This window comes from Falco punctatus (assembly GCF_963210335.1).
Source record: "Falco punctatus genome assembly, chromosome: 10".
In the NCBI taxonomy this organism is placed as follows: domain Eukaryota; kingdom Metazoa; phylum Chordata; class Aves; order Falconiformes; family Falconidae; genus Falco; species Falco punctatus.
Genome location: NC_137590.1, coordinates 35,667,359 through 35,688,668, shown reverse-complemented (window position 1 = coordinate 35,688,668; position 21,310 = coordinate 35,667,359). Strand labels below are relative to the sequence as shown.

Sequence of the window (21,310 nt, the reverse complement as noted above, 5' to 3'; positions counted from 1 at the left end):
TAAGGTAGTTCTGTGATAACTGACCTGTCTGAGGTACAAGAGACCAAAAGGATGTTCCTCTTGGGTTGTTAGAGCAAGTGTCTCCCTACCCTAATATCATGTCTCCAGCGGTACCTGCAAACACAAGCTTAGAGAAGAATTAAGTCCAGGGCAAGTGTGTATGATTCTTCCCTGCAGTACTCTCTCAGGAGCTGATTGTTTTCAGCTCAGGGACTTCCTAACCCAGATGTTGTTTCTGTGTATGCTGTAGCCCTCAACAGATTTCTTTTTCCGTGAGCTTGTTTTTGTCTTCCCTTAAAAATTTGACACCATGACAGATGGCCAGCTATCTCTTCAGATTATGTGCATACTTCTCAGAAGACAGTGAATCCTTGAGACAAGTAACATCCATTGATCAATGCTGAAGAACTCCAAAAAGAAAATAAAACTATGGGTGAGGCACCATTGTTGAAATCGTGCAGCTGTATGGAACAGTTCCAGCTGCAAGGTGACTGCTCAGGAAGCCTAGAAAGAGTAGAGCTGACAGACCAGAGCATTTGGTGCTTAAGATGTAGAAAATAGGCATGTGAAAACAGAAACACAGTTTCTGGCTGTGCTTTTCTCTTGTAGAGTAATTCTATCCATTCAGCTTCTGCTACAAAATGTGTGTGCAGCCTGATCACAGGCTGGCAGACTATATCATAAAGAAGTGACTGTTAAGCACATATTAGCAACTATCATGGATGTTTTATAGGCACTCTAACAATGCAGTGAAGTGTGATTGTGATGTGAAATACACTGAACAAAATAGATTTTTTCACAGGTGGTTCAGTGAAACTTTCAGTCAACATCCTAGAATATCCCTGCATTTCTCAGCAGAGATGTCAAGTAGCCTAAAAGGCTTTGACCGGGATGAACAAGTGAAAATATTAATTCTCTAGACCAGGGGTCCTCAAACTATGGCCCATGGGCTGGATACAGTCCCCCAGGGTCCTCAATCTGGCCCCCGGTATTTACAGACACCCACCCCCGCCGGGGGTTGGGGGGGAAACCAAGCAGCCGCAGATGACTTCCTGCCACTTAATCCACGCACCAGTCCCCTGTTTGAAAAGTTTGAGGACCCCTGCTCTAGACCACAGGGGAACTTTAACCAGAGAAAGTAAGAGGTACAGTTTGAGTTAAACATGCACCACCTATCTACATGGCTGGACACACAGTTCCTGGACAGGCACTCAGAGCAGTCATGTGAACACAGGTAGAGCTGATGGCCTTATCCTGCTCCCCTCTCTGACTGAGCAGGGTGGAAGTCCATTAGTGATAAATAAATAAATAAATAAATAAATAAATAAATAAATAAATATGCATGCACAAGGTGGATGCCTCCAGCAACTGGACTTACACAGTCAGTCTACCCAGTGGCAGGCCCCTGGGTCCCAGTCTGCTCAGTTGCTGGCACCTGTGCATACAAGCCAGTGAGGCCAACAGCCCCACTCCCCCCTGCCTCCCCTGTGCTCTCATGGCTAGAGATGCACAGGTGCTCTCACAGATGGAGCTGGCCCTTTGGAGACCCCCTCACCCCCTTGTTGCCAGGTCACTTCACCTTCTCACCATCCCTTAACGTGTCCCACCCCTAGGCAGTGAGCCCCTTAGTCTGAAAGCTGACGGAGGGATCCTTGATTTGCGTTCCTGCCACCCCCTGTGCTCATCTTGGCTTGTGCTGATCGCCCCTGCCATGGGCCTGGGAGGAGACCGGCAGGGTATTATTTGGGCACCTCTCTCTTGTTATTCTCTCTGAGCTCCTTCATGGTCTTTTGTCACACAGAACTGTGTGTTTTGCTGTTGGGTAATTTGTCTTTTAACTACAAGAAACACTTTGATTCTTGGTTACAATAGCTTGCCATTCCTACTGCAGGGAGAATTGTAGAAATGACCCTCAGACAGGAATTGTCATACAGGAGGCATGCTGTATCTCTTGGAAGATAAGGCATACCTGGCATTTGACACACAGTGGGAAATTGCGAAGTGCACACATTTGTAGTGATTTAGCACCCGCTGGGAATTTGAGAAAAGGACATCCAGCCCTAGGTTCCCACAAAATGTTGGAAGGAAGATTTAGAAGTAAAGACAGGCCAGCAGCTGATGGCAATGGCAAAACGATGAACAGTCCCCTGCTCCATAAAAATACATTATCCCAGGTATTTGGTAAAAGATAAGAGATTGGCAAGGTGAAAAAGTGGGACTTTGTATTCACAACAGTCTCACAGAAAACAAAAGGCATTACTCAAAAACAATAAAAGAGTGCCAAGCTGAACAGTAGGCAAATAGAACAAAGGAGCCAAGATCCTGAGGCCACTATGCACCAGTAGGCAGATCCATATCTGTTCATCAAATTGCCACACATAGCAGTGGCAAGTGCAAAAGATAAGCTTTAAGGAAGACAGATCACAGGATGGTAGTTGGGATGAAGACTGCAAGTCAGGTGTAGGTTAGCAACAGCCAGCAGACTTGACAGCAGAATCAAGCATAAACCAACAGGAAGAGTTTCATCTGATGAAAGTAATTAAAGAACTGAAGAACAGTTGGAGGGGTCAACAGGATATTGCTCATCAAAAGTAAACCAGCTACATGATTCTTCTACTGCTAGTTGCACAGGCGAGGAGGAAGAGGCTGTTCTGAAGATTTGCATGCTGAGGTCTATTAATTGGTGCAAGTGGTTGATTATATTGCTCAAAATGCTGGGTTTTCTTATCACAAAGGAAAACCAACATCATTTCCCTTAAAATGTGTTTGCTAACTGCACCAATTGTTTGTTCATTTGGGAAAAAAAGCCCAACAAAAGTAACAAAAACCATACACTGTAATACTAACACCTTCCTCAGTAATTGATTTTCTCCAGAGCCTTTCTGCTCAGTGACAGACCCAAACACATTCAGAGTGGGAGCACCAGTGACAGACCCAAACACATTCAGAGTGGGAGCACCAGATACTAGATACAATATTTATAAGATACTAGAACAATACGTGGATAATCAAGCTATGCTTATGCTGCTAACGTGAAAGTACAAAAACAACAAAACCTGAAAAAGCCAGCTCCAGAATCCCTGAGGTATTGAACAGGGCAGTCCAGAAGGCTGAAGCACTTTCCCTGCCTCCCCAAAGAATTGTAGGAGGGGATTTCAGACTTTCTAAAACCTATGTTTTAATGACTTAAAAAAATAAATAGAAAAAAGTAAAGGAAGTTCTGAAGTTTCCGTAGAACCATTCAAGCACCAGAAGGTCACAGTTCCTAGCTCCATAGGTGATGCAGCTTTTCAGAGAGAATGCCAGCCTGTTGGGAAAGCCTCTGGTAAAATAAAACAATACTCAGATTAAAGTTAGGAGGATGACCAAAAGATGAACAGCGAAGTGCTTTTTAAATCCCCACCTGCTGGTGATATAAAAAGCTGAAACAAACTATAGCATTGTAATGATTAAATGATTCAGCAGGAACAGTATGAAAGCGTTACAAACTGGTTGAATAAACAAACTTTGGAAAATAGAACTCTGCCACCTTACACAGGTTTTGCTTTTGGTTAACTTCATGAGCTTCGGCAAGTCACTCTGACCAAGAATTGCCAAACTAAATAGTGAGTTTATGTGTCACAGATACTAGTCACTCCACTGGCACTCCTAAATATCAGTCCTATTAAAATTAGTTAAAAGTAGGCAGCCCAAAGTTGAGATGTCTAAAATCCGATTATTGCCTTTAGCTTCCTTTACTTTGTTTCATTCCTTCTCAGAAAATACTTCCAACTCACCTGCTCTTTATGATATACTTTGAGGTCTTTGAAAAGGGTCCTTGAAAAATCTGAGATTCTTGAAAAGTTGTATCAGAAATGTATTCTTTGCATATTACTTTTGTTTTTTTCACCTGCCTAGAAATGAGAACTAACACTCCAACCACAGGACTGAAGGATCTTCTTTTTTTTAGTATGGTCAGTTTGCACTGACCATTGCAACAGTTCTGCTGAAAAGCTGGGATACAGCTGCTCTGAAGAACGGTCCACGAACCCCGTGGGAGTAGCAGCACACACTATTAGCATGAGTGCCTACTTCAAATCGCTCCTGCCAAGGCAAAAGTTATTCTCTCAGAAAAGCAGTAAATCAGATCACCTGCTCTTTTTTTTCACTGTGGTTAGTAGGTCACATACACTTAAGGATAGATTGAGCCCTCTAGGCATGGGCTTGCCTCGGGTACGGTACAGCATGTACTATAAGAGAAGAGTCCCAGAAAGTGCTTTTTTTCCTTCTCTAGCCTTTTCCACCATGATTTTTTCACATCTTTCCTCTGTGTCATCCTTTTTTGAGTGTCCAGAATTTCAGGAAATGCTAAGAAGATGGTCTCGATAGAGATAACATTTCTTTGAGGGCTTCATAACAGCCAAATTCCAAATGCCATCTTTACTCTTTATACACCTAAATGTAAGAAAATGTCTACCCAGTGATTCACTATTAAAACATCAGATAAAAACCTATGGAATTTCCAGTTTGTCATGAGCTGGACAACTTTCCTTTCCTTTGCATCTTTTCTTTGCACAGCCCCTGAGATGGAGCTAGTTGATTGTACAATGTCAAGTCTGTAAAATACAAAATAAAAAAAAAATATCCTGGTGAAATCCTGAAATGTTTGCTAAATCTAAGGTATTCATTATGGCAAGGTAGAAAAAAGTCTTAAGGGCTTCTCTCATGACAAGACTTGCATGACACTTGTTAGTAAAGAAAAAAGAAAGTTTGAATTCAATGTATGCCCTCATCAGCTCATACACATAGATCCCATTAATATTGATGAAAATCACATGGATGCACCAATGGGACAGTAGACGCGTAGTTGAGTTAAAAGTGTCTGCAGGAAAAGAGTAGCAAAATGATAGTGTCTGTACAATGTACCTCTCTTTCTCAGTGCTCCGGAAGATGCTTTTACATACCCTAACTCAGCAGCAGTTTTGTGCTTTTTTACTGATGGGAATTTTCAGACCCCAAGTTATTTCATTAGGTAATACCACCCATATTTAAAATGTCAGACTCAAACTGCATTTCCCAGTGTGAACGCTGAATACCAGTGCCCGAAGGAAAGTTTTATAGCATCGATTAACTGCAACCATTTGTAGAACTGACAAAGCGCTGCGTAAAAGGTTTATTCTGACTTTTAGATGTGAGTATTGTGCATCATTTTTATAACATGCAAGCCAACAATGATGTACTTTGTTACTGCAGGTCAGAAAAACTTCACCCCAGTGGATAAATCACAGAGACTGACATTAGCAATCCCAGCACTTGCAAGGCACAGGATGAGAGAGACCACAGAAGAGGTATTTAATTGGGTTTTCCTCTTATCCCACTTCTGGTAAGAAAAACAAAATATACCTAAATGAAGAACACACAGCTCATGTGGGAAGAAATACCAGTGAAACAGGCCTGAACTGGAATGGTAGAAGTAAGCAAAATACCTGTAATGAAGTTAGATGAGAATAGTGTTGTATGTCTTTTAAAAGTCCAAAGACCAGGTCCTGAGCAGGTATAGATAAACTTCTAAAAAATCTACCAAGTAAATAAACATCAGTGGTGGTGAAGTCAAGACCTGGCCTTAACACTGTTTCCATTCTGGTGGTCATTTTTACCAAAATTAACACATTTTTTTAAAGGGCAATTACTGCTGCTTGTATGTTCTTCATATTAGCATTTAAATATTATTAGATTCTATGCTACAGTTTGATGTAGATGTCCAAACTTGAGTAAGCGCTGTATCTTAAGAAGTACTGATCAGACATAAGAATGTGACAATCCTGCTCCCAGTGATGACTCTCTCCAGTTCACAAAGACAGGCATGTGCTACAGAGAAATAAAATAATTTACCCAGCATCGTTTGAGAGGTCTACAACTGAAACAGGGTTGAAAACAGATTTGGAGTCCCAATTCAGCAGCCACAAGGCAGCTTTTTTTCTCTATCTCTTGCCAAAAGCCATGAAATCTTTGAACACCCAAAAAGCAAAAAACCACCTAAAATACTTTCTGCTAAAGCTTAGAGACTTGGTATGGGGTCATGAAGTCCATCTGATTATTGATGATGTGAAATCAAGCTGACTATTTCAAAGGAGACAAGTAGAAACAACTTCGCCTGAAAAACAGAAAGAATCATGAAGAGTTTAAAACCGCAAGGGTCAAATACTGTTGTTCCCATTATAGCAAAAATTGTGTGATCAGTGACAATAGTTAAAGATACTTGTGACTCATAGACACTTCGGATAGAGTTCTAGATGGCATAAATAGGAACAGGGACACACAGAGTAAGAAATATGAGAATAAGATATATAAAGACAGGAAAAGATTTGAGTCTACAGATACAGATACAGATACTGATACAAACGATACTGAATCCTGCCATTTGAGAGATCCTTCTGCAAAATGGACCTGTTTATATGTGACAGACTTCTGGCTCACTTTTTGACAAGTCAGTTCTGTGTGAACCTAAGTCAGATGTTTGAGTACCAAGATCACTTAAAAAAATTTCCACTCCACCTGTAAAGATTTGGATAATTGCAAGTCAAAACCTTTTTGCCCTCTCATGCGGAAATCATGGTGGTAGCTCTGCCAGCATTAGTAACAGTACAATGCATTTAAGTTATTCCCAGCTACCTATACAACTGTGAAAAGAATGTAGCACATTACCTTTGTGTTCTGTATTGTCTAAGGCAAGGTCTTGAAAACCAATACACACACACGAGTGACGTCAAACATGGAATTTCACAGATGGTTCTCCTAGCTGGTCAATAATTCTTGATCTCACAGATTCACAGTAGTGAATGATTGTCTATGCAGTGACAAGTGTATGGAGGGCACAACACACTTAAATCGGTGAGGTCTGGCACCTCCTGTCCGTACACCAGGTTTCCTTTTTATTTTCTCCCGCATTTTAATCCGTCCTGTTCGTGGGGCACCTAGTGCAAATGTGTGTTACTACCCTCTAGTGGTCAACGTCGCAAAGTTGAAAGTCCTCCTACTAAAGACAGCTGGGGTAGGGGGCCCTGATCTCAGATTGCAGACAGGTTTTGTAGATAACACTATTGAGATCCACCCCAAAAATGCATTTGTCTGGCAGAATTGAAGCTTGTAAGCATGTGAACAAATCCATTATACACAACCTGGCACAGGCTGCCCAGAGACACTGTGGATGCCCCATCCCTGGATGGGGCTTGGAGCAACCTGGTCTAGTGGAAGGTGTCCCTGCCCACGGCACGGGGTTGGAACTAGGTGATCTTTTAAAGTCCCTTCCAACCCAAACCATTCCATGGTTCTGTGGTTCTGTGTGTGTTCTCCTAGCCTTCGGGGGTAGGCTGGGTACAGTGGAGTTACAGGTAATAACTCTAATGCTAAAACAGGCCAGAGTTCTCTTTGCTTACATCTGTGGCTCCTCAGAGAACAGAGCCCCTGTGAATGGCATCTCCAAAATTCTTCTGGGTCTTCTCTGTTGATTGCTTAGGTGTTTACACAACAGATCCCTATGGCTGCATCTAATCATAACTCAACTGTCAATCACTTTTCAGCATTGGGAGCAGTGATTTTCTATTATCAGTTCGAACTCCTTTAAGTATTAGTGTAATATATAGCATGGCATGAATACTGGGTCTGAAAGTACAAACAGACAAGCTCAGATCTTCAGCTAATGTAAATTAGTATCAGTACCACTGACCTCATGGATCATATTATTTGAAGTGAAGAGGAACTCCCCTGTCCAGTGAACTTTTAGCTTTCTATTTAAGCAAAGCTGCTAGTAGATTGACACACACTTCATTTTTTAAAACTTTAATGACTATTATGTGCAATTCCCGGAAATATTTAAACAGCACATTTAAGCCTCCTTTGATCATGAAATGGTTAAACATGTGAAAACACACTACAAAAGACTTGAACAGAGCTTTCTTGACTGGACTAATGCCAAAGCTATAAACCAATATCTTGATGCTGAAAGCTATGAACAGCTACATGAGTGGCTTAGGATTTCATCTTAAGAGCAATTTGTATGCATTATTCTGCATAACTGTACATCTGGTGACAATAGAAAACATGGTGCATAAACAGGCATAGCCACGGTTACAGACAATAAATTCAGGTAATCACTGGCCTTTTCTGTATCGAAGCTATTGGGGTTCCCTCTAACAGCCAGGCTATGCTTGATAAAAAAGCACTATCAGAGCCTTCTAGGGCAGACAAGGAGTCAAAAGCCACAAACAAATTTGCTTTACTACTTTGGGGAGGAATGGGTAAAGGCTGTGGAACAGAATAGCATCTGTGGGCTCTCTCACTTCCCTTCAACCCCTATTATCTGCAAGTAACAAGATTTTAGCTTTCTCGGTCACTGTCACCGTGGAGACCATGGTTCCCTCAACTGTGCAATGCAGCCAGATACCCACCTTTGTGAAACTGCGGGCGAAGTATCCTTTTCAGCCTGCCAAAGTCACAGTGTGGTTGGCAACACGGGACAAAGAACCAAAGTAAGAAATAATCACGGGAAAATGATTGCAGTAAAGTGATTTTTATGCTGTGGTATCCATTTCTAGTAGTAGAAAAAGAAGTCTCCCTCCATAACATGCACTTCATGAGTTCCCATTGCTGCCGAAGGTATTTTTTTCCATAGAAATGCAGAAACACCAATTTCTGAGGAACTTTGATTGCTCTGAAACGAAAGCATTCTGCTTACAATGCATAAAGGCATTTCATGGGGAGCCCTGTACTGCGTAAGTCAGAGTGCAGGATGGACACCTAGAGAAGAAGCTTTCTTTTAAACAAGTTGCACTGAGATGTTTCATTTCTCTTGTTTCTTTTTTTTCCCCAAAGCAACTTATTTTACATAATGAAAATTAAAGTGATACTGTGTATGTTCAAAAGAGTTGTCTGTTACTTGTAGTTCTGACGCAGCTTTAGCTCTGGACAGGGAGGTGCAATTAGCATATGGTGGAGAGTCTGATGTTTGAGCTGTAGGTGGTGGTGTTGCGTTATGGGAGTTTAGGTTCAGTGAGGGTGGACTACTTAAAAGGAGGACATAGAGGCAAATTGGGGTAGCTAATGAATCAGTTGCCTTCAGCTGCTTGACAATAATCAGCTTTCCTTTATCCTCAGTTGCCTACGTAACATCTTTTAGAAATGTGAATAAATATGGAAGTCTTACATTTCAACATGATTTAGGAACAGAGGTAGCACAGCAATGCAAGCATAAGTGGACAGATGCCAGTCAAATAATGGGAGAGGTTATCTTTATGAAGACGGTGCTTAATGACAATTCTGTTCACCATTTTGCCATCTTTATGTAAACTCATTCTTCAGTAATGTGGTGTTTTAGATTTCAAAGTACATTTTGCAGTAGACTTTTTGGTTTCAGTCAACATAATGCGCAATTTGTCTTGCAGGCAGAGTCTAATCTAACACCCAATAGAGATAATTGACTTGAGTGAGATTTGCATACACAGGAATCCCATTGGTTTAGTATTTGTATACAAATCAAGGAATTAGATCTTACATCTCTATGAACTGATACAGCCACTGTTCCTATTTACAGGAATTTTGACTTACCTTGTGGTTTAGAACTTGTACGTAAAAACATCCATCTCACTTCATTAGTAACTTATTCTTTGTTACAACACTGTATTCACACTGATTTCCAATGGCAGAAAGGAGACAAGCACTGAGGCCTCTGCATTTGCTGCATGAAAAATGATACTTTCAGCTCCAGCCCATAAACTGGTACCAGAGTGGCTTCCTTGTGTGGAGTCGAACTGACAGACACGCAGGGATATCGTCATTCTCTTCCACATAGCTGTTGCTAGGTGCCTGTCGGTAAAGCTCTCAGCCCCCACCATCACTTGTGGGCAGATCTGTGGCCAACAAGTCAGTGATAAACGGGAATAACAGCCCTGCTTCTCCCCTGCAGTTGTTGATATGAAACCGTATATGAGTTCATGTCAGGCAAAAAACCCTTTCCAAAATCCCCCCGAATAAAAAATCTTATTTGGGACCCCCAGCACATGAACAAAGGATTTTTTCTATAGCCTCTGAGATTTGGCAATGGGCTGGTGTCCCCCTGCAGCATTAGGCAGGCATGGTCCGTTCTTTGCTCAACACAGCAACTTAACCACAAGGGCATAAGGTATAGTTAGCTGAGTCTTTGCAAAGATTTGCAGATGGAAGATGCACTATGGAAAGAGTGAAGAGAAAGCAGGGAATACTGAAAGCAAACTGGAGCCCCTTGGTCTTTCAAGAAAGAATGTCACCTTCACCATGCTTTTGTCTAAAGGTACCTTAAAGAGCAACAGCCTGAGAAGGGTGAAGTTAAACAAAAATTTGAGGCTGAGAAATTACTCTGGATACAGAGAGTCACAGGCACAAATTCGGTCATGCATTTAAGCGGACACTTAGAATTAAGCAGTTGGAGTGCTTACTTAGAGCAATTTCCAGACAAAGACAGTACTTAGACGTCACTCTGGGGACATTCAACTCAGACAGTGCTTAACCTAGGTTTTTCCTCCTTCATCATGCTCTGAGGAAGCCTGCATTGCTCCCAACTCTTCTGGGGATATGGAAAAGTGAATATGAGGATATTGGTATGAGAAGCTGTCAGTCTCTTAGGCTGTAGTTTTGTTTTTCTTCCCTGGTGACAGAGCTTTCTGTGTCCTCCTGGCAGACACTATTCAGCTTAATCATCATTTAAACAGCCGGTTCATTACTCTCATGAGTTTTCATGCCAGCTAACAGTTTTAGAGTCGCTTTTCCCTGATCACACTAAGACATTCAGATCCCTTCTTCATTTTCCTTTGCTTGATCTCCACAAATGCTGACACATGCTAACTTGACTCAAGCTTGTTGCTAACCCAAATAATCATAACAATTGCTAACCTCCATTTAATGTCTTCAAAGAGGGGATTTTGGTAGTTTTTTGCTATCTGAAAAGTTGGATGTATCTGTGTTATTTGTCAGGAAGGTCATTCAAGTCCAATTCAAAAGTGTCACAGATGACAGATCTCTGGTAGGACACTTTTTAATTAATTTAACTTAATCTACTTAATGGATTTACTTGTAAGTTATCAGAAAATTCACTCAGAGCTTATGTGCTGTAAGTTTGGGGATGATACATGGAGTCTTTTTGCATACTGCATAGAGGCTGATGCCTTGTTTTTGTTCAAAAAGCAGTGTTGTGGAAATGTATTCAGCAGTGGTTTTGCTGTTTTTCGTATAATACTAGCCTCATCACTAAGGTTTCAAAAGCCAGACAGCTTTAAAGTTGGGAAGTTCCCAAGTTTAAGCTGATGGTAGTGTAACACAATTGCATGTCAGAATTACATTATTTTTTTTGTCTGACCATACCTCTTTTAGTGCAAAAGTGTTTAATTTTAGCTAACAAAATTAATTTCATTATTATGGCTAAGTGGTTAGCAGACCTTACTTATTTACTGAATATTAATGGAATCCTTATAAAAAGACAATTACTGATTTCCCCTTTGGTTTTTCTATGGTCGTCATCACTGTAGTGTGCCAGAACTTCACACTTTTTTCCCCACAACATTCTTGTTACTTATTTTTATTCATATTTTCCAGATTGAAATTGAGACAAGAGTGGTTATATGGAAATTGTTTAGTCACTTTGTGTTGGGCATTATAAATTAAATAGTTCTCATTGATGCTAATTTTAGCTGCAGATTCTTAGTACACCTGATCAGATACTTAAGGAGTAGGAAGCAATTAATGAGCACATGTCAAATATGTGACTTCTTATCTTGCAGTGTGTTATCTGAGGAGTATCACAGTGGTAGGGAAAGAATACAGTTTCCCAGGGTATCAATGATTACCTTAGGCATGAGCCCATTCTGTCCTCTTCTTAGCATCCCCAGCTCCATTTGCCTTGGCAACATCCCCCACCTTCCAGCCTTGGTAACAAATCGGGAAATATCATGTGGAACCAAGAAACAGCAATGAAATTTGAACTGATATATATATAAAGAGAATGGAAGCATTGGAATTTAGTTGTGAAGAGCCCGGAGGGAATACTTGGTAAAGTTACTAACAACAGACAGACTCCTTAACTGCCCAGATACTTCATATGCTGTCCAATAGTTGCATTGCCAAAAAGGGGCTAGGTCTCTGCTGGAACTGGTATATGATATCCTTTGAAACAGATGCATTGATTTGTGCTTCATTTAGGTTTGTGCTGACAGTGAGAATCTGTCCCAGGAATACCCGACTCCTGACTTCCATCACGCCCTTTGAGGGCTACTGAATACACAGGAAGACAATAATTAGTATTAATATTCTCAGTGACTAACTGGAGAAGAAAGATGGAGCAGGGTTTTTGTGTTGACCAGAGAAAAGGAACCTAAGTCAGTGAGAACTGGGGAAAAGCTAACTAAAATAAACATAATTTGGACTAAATTAGTGAAATACAAGTAAACCACTGTAACGATGGAGGGGTGGGGGCTGCTTGTTTTCTTTTCTGTTTTCCCTGTGAATTTGCCAAAAAGTAATTGGTGAAGAAAGGAACTGTGGCAAAAGTAATTCAGCATAAAAACCATGGGACTGTGTATACTTCTCTAATTGATCATGGTTTACATCAAAACCTAATATTGTTTATACTCAAGTGATCTGGGGCTTACTATTTCATGTGGGTTTAGTATGACTGTCTTTGTGTTTACTTTAATGGAATGTGGAGCTTGAGATCTTTACAGTGCTCCTTCTTCTGAAGAAACTGTGAAGTGGAAGGTGAACATGCTCAACAATGTAATGGATTTTTTTTTTGTTTTAATTTCTTTTGTTGTTTGTTTTGAAAAATCAGAAGTATATTGCATCCCAAACATTATATGAAGGATAACATGGAGGTACAAGTAGTCATTAAAAAAAGCTTTTAAAATGAAACTAATAGTAAAATATTGAACAATTATGCAAAGCATTCAAGATTGATCTAATTCATTGCATGGAGCTCATAGTTCTGTAACTCTGTCTGCTTTATGAAAATATTATTATTCTTTACAGCAGTTGTCAACATTTAACTAGCTTGGATTTTTTGTAAGAGCTTTTTCTATGGCTGTTCCTTTTCATAGGTCTGATCTAGAGCCACTGAAACTAATGGGAATTTTTCAGGTGACGGTGCTTTGCACCAGAAAAGCATTACTCTGCCTCTTGCCCCAAAAGAACTAAATACATAGCAATTACTAAATGGATATAAGTTTGTTAAAGGCCCTGTGCAGAGGAGACTGCTGTTTATTCCTACCCTACGAACTACAGATATGTGTAATTTGTAGTAAAGTCGCACTAACCAATTTCTTTCCCTTTTACAAAACGCAGATTTCATCCAAGTCTTTCCAGTCCTCACCCCATCCCTGTGGAAAGCATTCTGTCTGTGACCTCTTTGATTTATAGTCAGAGAATTCCCACAGAAGCACCCCTAGAAATCTCAGCCAGGACAGTTTCAAAGGAATCAAAAGGCAGTCCCTCTGGTAAGCATATTCCATAAATTTAGGGATTTACAGGTTGATCCTAGTATTTTAAACTCCATTTAGAAACCTAGTGGCAGCTGCTACAGACCCAGAAATATTGGTGTCATAATAATTTTGTCATGATGTTGCTTTGAAAATTGGTCATAGAATTGTTCCTCAGCTTGAGTTTCCCAGGGGCACTAAGATAAAGTGTAATGCAGCTAAATAATCTTGAAGCAATAGAAGGAGGGATTACTCTGGCAGAGATTACCCCTGGAAGAGAGAGTTGCACTCTTCTCACCAGATACAGATGAGAATATTGATAATAAATCTGACTGAGAAAAGCTTTAGCATCCTTCTCTTTTATCTAAACAGTAGAATCCAGCTGACATGTTTCTAAGCTAATGAGGCCATCATATAGGACACTTTTGTGGTGGCTATGCAGCACTAGAGAACCTAGCCCGGTGTTTAGATTGTGTAAATCAGCTCTGTTATCTCCTCGCTAAATTGGCAAGTACTGTCATTCCCAAAGCCTCCAATAGCTTCAGGAATCAAGCTGCCATCCCTAACTTTATACCTCTGCTTCAGGACAAAATGAAAGTGCTTCTCTTAATACCTAGAAATCCTTTGTCCTCACCCCACTCATTATTACAATATCTTGAAATTCAGCTAGAATGCTTAAGTAACTGAAGAATAATCTCCAGAGATTAAGAGATCTGCAACAAAAACAATAGGAAAGTGATCCCTAGAGTAGGGGGCTTTGTGATTCTTCTTTTGTTTATATAAGTCCATAGCAGCTTCACAGAAGTTACAGCAGCAGAAAAATCAAATGACAAGAGCCTCCAGCCCCACAACTGCTATTTAATTACATCTTTTAAAAGGAGGATTTTCCAATGTAAAAGAGGAATTTGAAAGTGGAGGGAGAGGCTTGTGTGAGTTTTTCACAAAAGGCCCTTATATTTCCTGTTACCTGCTTTTGTTGATCTGCTTTTATATCAGTTTTTATGTTGTGTTTTGTTGTTTTTTTTTAAACTTAGTGACCTACCCTTATCCCATATGGGGAAAAGATTTGGGGGTTAGTCTTTTTACTAGACCTCTGTAAAAGCTAGAAATGATGGACACACGTTTATAAATCTGCATAGTCTTCATAGACTTTTCTTCCTTACAGACTGAGAGCTTCTTTACCTATTTAAGTATCATCAGGTACAGCGCCAGAGATATCTGCACTATCTCTGTAGACAGCCATTTGGTTTCCCCTTTCTTGGCAGTCAGTCATTTCACTGTTGTTCTGGGCTGAGCAGACACATAGGTCTTGGATTTGCCCAGGCCAGAGATTAGATCGCATTTAAGTGGCACTGCAATTATAACATTTTCTTCTTTCCTCTCTTCTCAGCTTCCAGATTTGCTTCCTATGCTGCCTTCTTCAGCTTCCAAAGTGTTAATTCCTTTACTGTTTCAAGTAGCCCAGCCCAAAGCATCTTCCTTTCCATAACCTGTTTCTTTCCTAAACTGACAGATATTTTTCCCCTCTGAATCTTTTGCAGTCTTCATTTTCTGTCCATCATGTTTTTCAGTCAGTCTGCCTGACAAATCCTCCCTCACTGTGCTCCCAAAAACCTGGCTTTTGATCCAGTGTTCAGCCATTTCACCTCTGGGCTTCCAGTCCTGTAACTTGGAAGATACAGCAATAAAGCAAGCACAAGGAAGACTAATCCCTGAAATGGACTAGGTAGTTCTCCTTCCTATTCTCCCCCAAGGCAAACACATTGACATTTGGAGTTAAGTTAAATTCTGACTATATAAAAAGAAACTCCAGCTTACCTATAAAGTTTCTAATGGCTAGCACTGAGAGTCCCTCAGAGGGCAAAAACTGGGGCAGAACTTGCTGCAAATTCGTAGTAAATTTCTCTGGGTAATGGCAGGGAAATCATTCTTCCTCTATATAAGCAAATCTTACTGTGCTCAGGCACTCTAAGGAAAGCTATTAATCCTGGGCCTGATCCGTCTTATACTAGTGTAAATCAGAAGGAAATCCCCTGAAGTCAGAGAAGTTACAAAAATGCATAAAATAATCTTAAATTATTACTAAGGCCAGGAACCCTGTTATGAAAATATGGACTAAGCCTCTGCCTCTCCATGCAAGTTGGCACTTCTAAACTTGCTAACATGAGGAGCAATGTGATCTAGCAGGCAGAGCACAGAAATAAGAGCTGGGAGGCCTTGACTGTGTTCCTGGCTCTGACAGTGACATATTAGGTGACAATGAGCAGATTATTTTACTTTTGTAAACCAACACTTCCCCTTTCACCCTTGGTCTTGTTGGTCTGTAAATTCTTTGGTCTCAACAGGACCTTTTAAGTCTGTCATTATGTAAGTAATAACGAACTGACCCTTGCGAAGACTAATTCTAAAAGAAAATTAAGTTTATACTGAAGTTACTTAAGAATCAGAAATAACATATCAAGGTATTGTTTATTAGCACTGGGATTATATAACGCCAGAGCAATGAGGCTGTTTTGTTACTGCAAGACTCATTTGTCACAACAGTCACAATGTTTTCTTAACATGACAAGAGATCGGTCTATCTAACTTGCAATTAGGGACTAAAAAAAAAAGCTTGACAAAAAGATCTGACCTTAATTTCAAAAATTAACACTGTGACAAAATACAAACGAAGTGCATTTTCAGTTTAATTAAAATGCCACAATTACAATGTAAATAATTGTATTTTATTAATCATTGGCATTCAAGCTTGAGACTGGAGCAATACTAATGATAATTAAGTTGCTGGTGCAGAGTATGGTGCCTTAATAATTACATAGTAGTTAATACAGAGTGCTAACTAAAACTGGGAAGTTCTGCATAGCAATTATGTTATCTAAGGCTGCTAATTAGTTATGTTAATTTAGAATTACTTTAGTTTCCTGTGTAGACTGGGCTTGTTAAACTGCAAGTCCCCATTGCCACTTCTGTCATACGCAACAGAACTGTTGCTCTCTTTCCCTTTCCATTGAAGTTTACACAATGACGTTTCACATCATCAAAGCATTCTCTAAGGGAGATGATTCTACAGCATCTTATACTGTATTTGTTAGTTACTTGTCTGGCATGTGCAGGTAGCAGCATGTTTATAGCTCAGGATGCTTAGTCACGAAAAGGGCTCTTCTGATTGTGAGTGTCAAAGCGGAGTCCACTTTTAAAAGTCATTACTAGTCCTTTTTACAGACAGAAAAAAAAAAAAAGGTTATTTTAAGGGATATCAAAAGAATGAGGACAAGAAACTAAGCTGGTCCAGAGACAGAATTAAAGCAGTCATTGGTAATTCCTGCTTGCAGTTATAATGTTGAGGTCTGTGTTTTAAGATCTGGGCTCCTGAGTCAAGATATGGGCAAGGAGCTGTGAAGCCTGAAATGCCAAATCATTTGAGCTGAATGTAGTGTAAAGTAGACGTTGCAAATAGCTTGAATGCACTAGGTCTCAAATGTAAAGAGAAATTGAGAAAATACCCTGCAAGGGAAAGTGAACTGGACAAAAGGCCCCACTTGTCAATTTAAAATTCTCCAGAAATATAGACATCAAATGGAGGAATATTAATGAGTACTTTCCTTCCATCTGCAAGGAATGACTGTTAGGAAAAGGAAAACAGAGGTGCAGTCTTCTTTCAGATACAGCTTGAGTGGCTGGGAGTCAGTAACGAAGTGTCCCAACTCCTTTTACCATCCCATGACAGAGTGGTTGTCCCCCAGTTTGGGAATGGGTGGCATTTCTTCTTTACACCTTCTCATTGGGTTGTTACAGATAGCCGTAAGATCTCCTCTTTGCCTTCTCTTCCTAAGACTACAAAAACCCACTTCCCTCAGCCTTTCCTAATACCTTTTATGTATATATATAAGCCAAGATCCACAAGGGCATTTGGGCAACCCACTCAACTCCATCACCTAAATGCCGTTATGCATCATGGCCTGATTTATGAACACCAGACAGTCTCTTTGTTTCTTAGACAAGTAAGTTGCTTTGCCCCTCTTGTGGAGTAGCTTACACCCACTGGAGGCAAAACCTTCTTTAACTGATCCTTCCATTCCCTGCCTTTTTGATCTTAATAGAGAGAAATACATACTCCCTATGTATTCACACAGTGCTTTAAGGGATGGGGGACGATGGTGACAAGTTCCTGCCCGGCGCAGCAGGTGAGTCTCTTCCATGACTACCCCACCTTCCCGGGTGCCCTTGTGTAATAGGTACAAGGTTCTGCAAGTGGAACCAAACAGTGGTGAGGACGATGGTTCATCTAGGCTGGAGCTGTCTTCGAGGTTAAGTTGTCCTAGGCCCTACATGAAAACATTTTATTAAAAAAAAAAAAAAAAAGAAAAAAAATGGTTTGTTGTCATAGGACACCCTCTTCTGAGGGGAACAGAAAGTCCAGTTTGCCTTCTTAGGGAAGTGTGCAGCCTTCCTGGGGCCCAGGTTAAAGATGTGATGAGATGAAACTTCCTACCCTGGTATAGCCCTTGAATTATTATCCATTAATGCTTTTTCATTAGGCTGTGATGAAGTTGCAATAAGAAGTCCAAGAACCATCAAATTAGACTTCAGGGCCTTGAGACAACTGGTTAGGGGATCAGAAGCACAAGTAGTGTCCTCCTCTGTCCTTCCTGTTGCAGGGAATGACGAGGAAAGAAAGAAGATGACCTAGCAGATCAATAACTGGCTCTGAGACTGGTGTCAACAGCAAAATCTAGGGTTTTTCAATCACAGGTTGGTCTACACGACACCAGGCCTGCTGGCGACAGGTAGGGTACACCTGTCTCAAAGGGGAAAAAGGATCTTTGTGCAGGAGTTGGCAGGGCTCATTGGAAGAGCTTTAAAATGGATTTGTAGGGGGAAAGTGATAAAACCAGGCTTGCCAGAAATAAGCCTGGGGGCAGCTAGGTCCTTCAGTCTGCTCCATGATGTACTGAGTACATGAGAGCACATCTGAAATGTCCTGTACTAATGTGTGCAGCATCCTAGCCATCTCAGTGCAGGTATGGGATGGAGATCCACATGGCAGCAAAGACGCAAGGGTTGCTGATGTGTTAGAAACCATGTAAGCACCTGAGAACAGTCGCATAGGAATTGGAGCTTCTCCCCACAAAAAGGTGTCAGGATCAATAGCCCAACGTAAGCGTGTCTACACCGGTCTGTGCAGCAAGGGCAACAAAGAGGAGCTGGATGCCATTTGTGCAGCTGTAAAACTGTGACGTAGTTGCTCTCACGGAACCATGGAACAACTGGAGTGCTGCAATGGATGGCTACAGGCTCTTCAGATCTTGATGATCTTAAGCGTCTTTTCCAACCTAGATGTTTCTGATTCTATTCCTTCATGTCTTTAGAGAAACAATCTGAGTGCGGCCAACATGGAATCGCAAAGAATGTGCCTTTTTCTTTTCTCCTTTCTATTGGCAGAGTAACGGATACAAATCAACATTTTGTGCTAATGCAATGGCAACATCAAGAGCTTTAAACCCTGTTCTTATGTTTTCTAACATGTGCTCTTCTTTGATGTTGACTACTTATATTGTGAGGATAAGTTTCTAATTTTCGAACATGTTGCTCTGAGCTTGTTTGAAAAGGTATTGTGGCTATGGGGAATCTCCAGAGGTGATGGTACAAAAGAGTAGAATGCCTCCCTCTTCGCTCAGCTTTTCTGCATGCAGGAGCTATTTTTAATATTACAAATTAATACATATGGGGAAACAGATCCTCTCGGCATTAGTGTCAGCAGTATCTGAGACTGAAAGATACAGAGAAGCAGGGCTGGCAGCTCTAAGGGCTGTGTTGCCCCAGGCAAAGCAGCAAATCTCCCGTGTCGCTTCACCCACACATCTTTACCGGACAGTTGGCTGTCCCTAATGTTTTGCTGCACTTGCCAACCCCAGTGATAGGGCTAGCCTTGCAAAGAAGTTAAGCAGATCAGCTTACTCAGAGACACTGTATCCGACAACTAGCAGTTCCATCAAGAACTAGCAGCTCAGAGCCCTGCTTATCAGATGTTGAAGGTGTGGCTGCTTTTACTTTTTTTTTTTCTTTGGTGACTTTATTAGATTTTGATCTAGGCCTGAAGTTTTAATTTGTGTCTGTATGTTTTCATAAAACATCTGATTGAGGACCAAATTCTGTTCCAGTTACTCTATAATATGATTCAAAAATGTTACATGGGAATGGATTAATTTAGTTCCACATAGGGACTTTAGGGCCTCATTATGAACTTTGGAGTCCACATAGGAAATCATCAGGGCTATAAAAGAATGATTTTTATCTTCCTTAGAAACCTACTTGAGTGGAGATGTGAAACAATTCTGCCAGTTGAGGTGTGAAACTTAATTCTGTTGTTATTTTCCTAGATTTGTTTCTAATCTAAGCAAAATTGTTTTTCAAGGAGTAAACACTATTCAGAGAGGCAGACTTCTGTTTTCTGTGGACAACTTTTCACAGTTATATATAACTCCAGAGGCACTGATACCCCTCATTCAAGCTGCTTAGTAATTTTTATGACCCCAATTTTACAGAACATGCAGCTATCAGGACAGACTGAAAAACTCGCATATGCTGCCCTATACAAAAAAAAAAAAAAAAGAAAAAAAAAAAAGTCTTGCATGCTTCAATGTAGCCAGTAACATCCTTTGCAGTATCACAAAGCATTTTTTGAACATAAACCAATTACATTGCCCCAGCATGGGTATCTCAACTGCAAGTTCACAAACAAGGAAACCAAGATGGAGAAGGTTTAAGTAACACAGTTAACAGGAGGTTTGTGGTTAAGACATAGACTCTAGAAATCTTTACCAAGTTCCTCATGCTGTAATTACTGGGCTGCAATGCTGAAGTGCTTCTCCCTTGAAGCACTGCTACTTTACAGCCGCTCTCCTGGCTATCTCCTGCAGACCATCCAGTCCCTCTTTGAGTTTATTTGGTTATTTTCATTACTGTGGCAGTGTCAGCAGAGGCAGTTCATCTCTTTGTTCTGCATGTGCAAGCTGGAGGGTCTCTTTTAGGCAGCTGTCACATACCACTTGCTAGCTGCATGACCACCAAGATATGAGCACTTCTGTCCAGGAAATTCTGAGGTGAGCCACTTAGCAAGCTGCCTCTGTATGGGAGCTTTGTCGAGAAAGCCAGAATGCAAAACACTCCAAGACCTGAACTGCCTCTGACAGATGAGCCATTTCCAAATGCTTTTCATATACCACAGGGTAAGAGCAATTAGCACAGTTCAGCTGATGTGCAGCAAGGTCGTGCCTGCTTGTTTCAGTATCTTCAGCCCTAAGGTCCCAGCACAGTATGCGTCAGGCCATTTCGAAAATTTGGGCTTTTGTCTGAAGACAGGTCATCCTGCATCTGCTTCTCCTTCAAATCTCCCCCAAAGTACAGACATCTGTACTTTGTTTCAAAGACATGGAAGGCAGTTTGGCATGCAGCTCCAAATGTTTCTCAAAATCTTCCCCACAAACCCTTAGAAATACAGATCCCTGTGCTCATGCTGTTCTCCATGTGATGAAATAAGTGGAATTACACCACTGTAAGATAGAAGTGAGGGGAGGAAATGGCCCCGTGAGAGACCCTTCTGGATAGCAGTGGTGAAAATGAAGCTGTTAATCATCATACTGCATGGCGATGAGACACTGCTGCCAGGCTAATAAATACTCTGATCCAGCATGGTATGGATGTGCAACCAGATGTGTTCTTGTCTGCCGAGGCAGCAGAGGGATTTCAAGGTCCATAGTGGGTCTGCTGGAGACAGAGGAATTATTAACAGTGTTAGCAATTTGAATAGTTAAATTGATGGGGGGCTCAGGGAA

General features: G+C 40.8%; 1 protein-coding gene across 2 annotated transcripts in view; it reads left to right on the top strand.

The window, feature by feature from the left end:
• The window catches only part of TOLLIP (toll interacting protein), a 73,324-nt gene that overhangs the window by 3,155 nt on the left and 48,859 nt on the right, over positions 1-21,310 (top strand). Inside the window, exons 1-2 of one of the 2 annotated variants that reach the window (XM_080404071.1) lie at positions 12,716-12,777; positions 13,342-13,493. The exons of the other annotated variant lie outside the window; for it this stretch is intronic. The gene's annotated coding sequence lies outside the window, so the exon portion shown is untranslated. Of the gene's footprint in view, positions 1-12,715; positions 12,778-13,341; positions 13,494-21,310 lie in introns of those variants that run through there. 2 annotated transcript variants of the gene reach the window in all.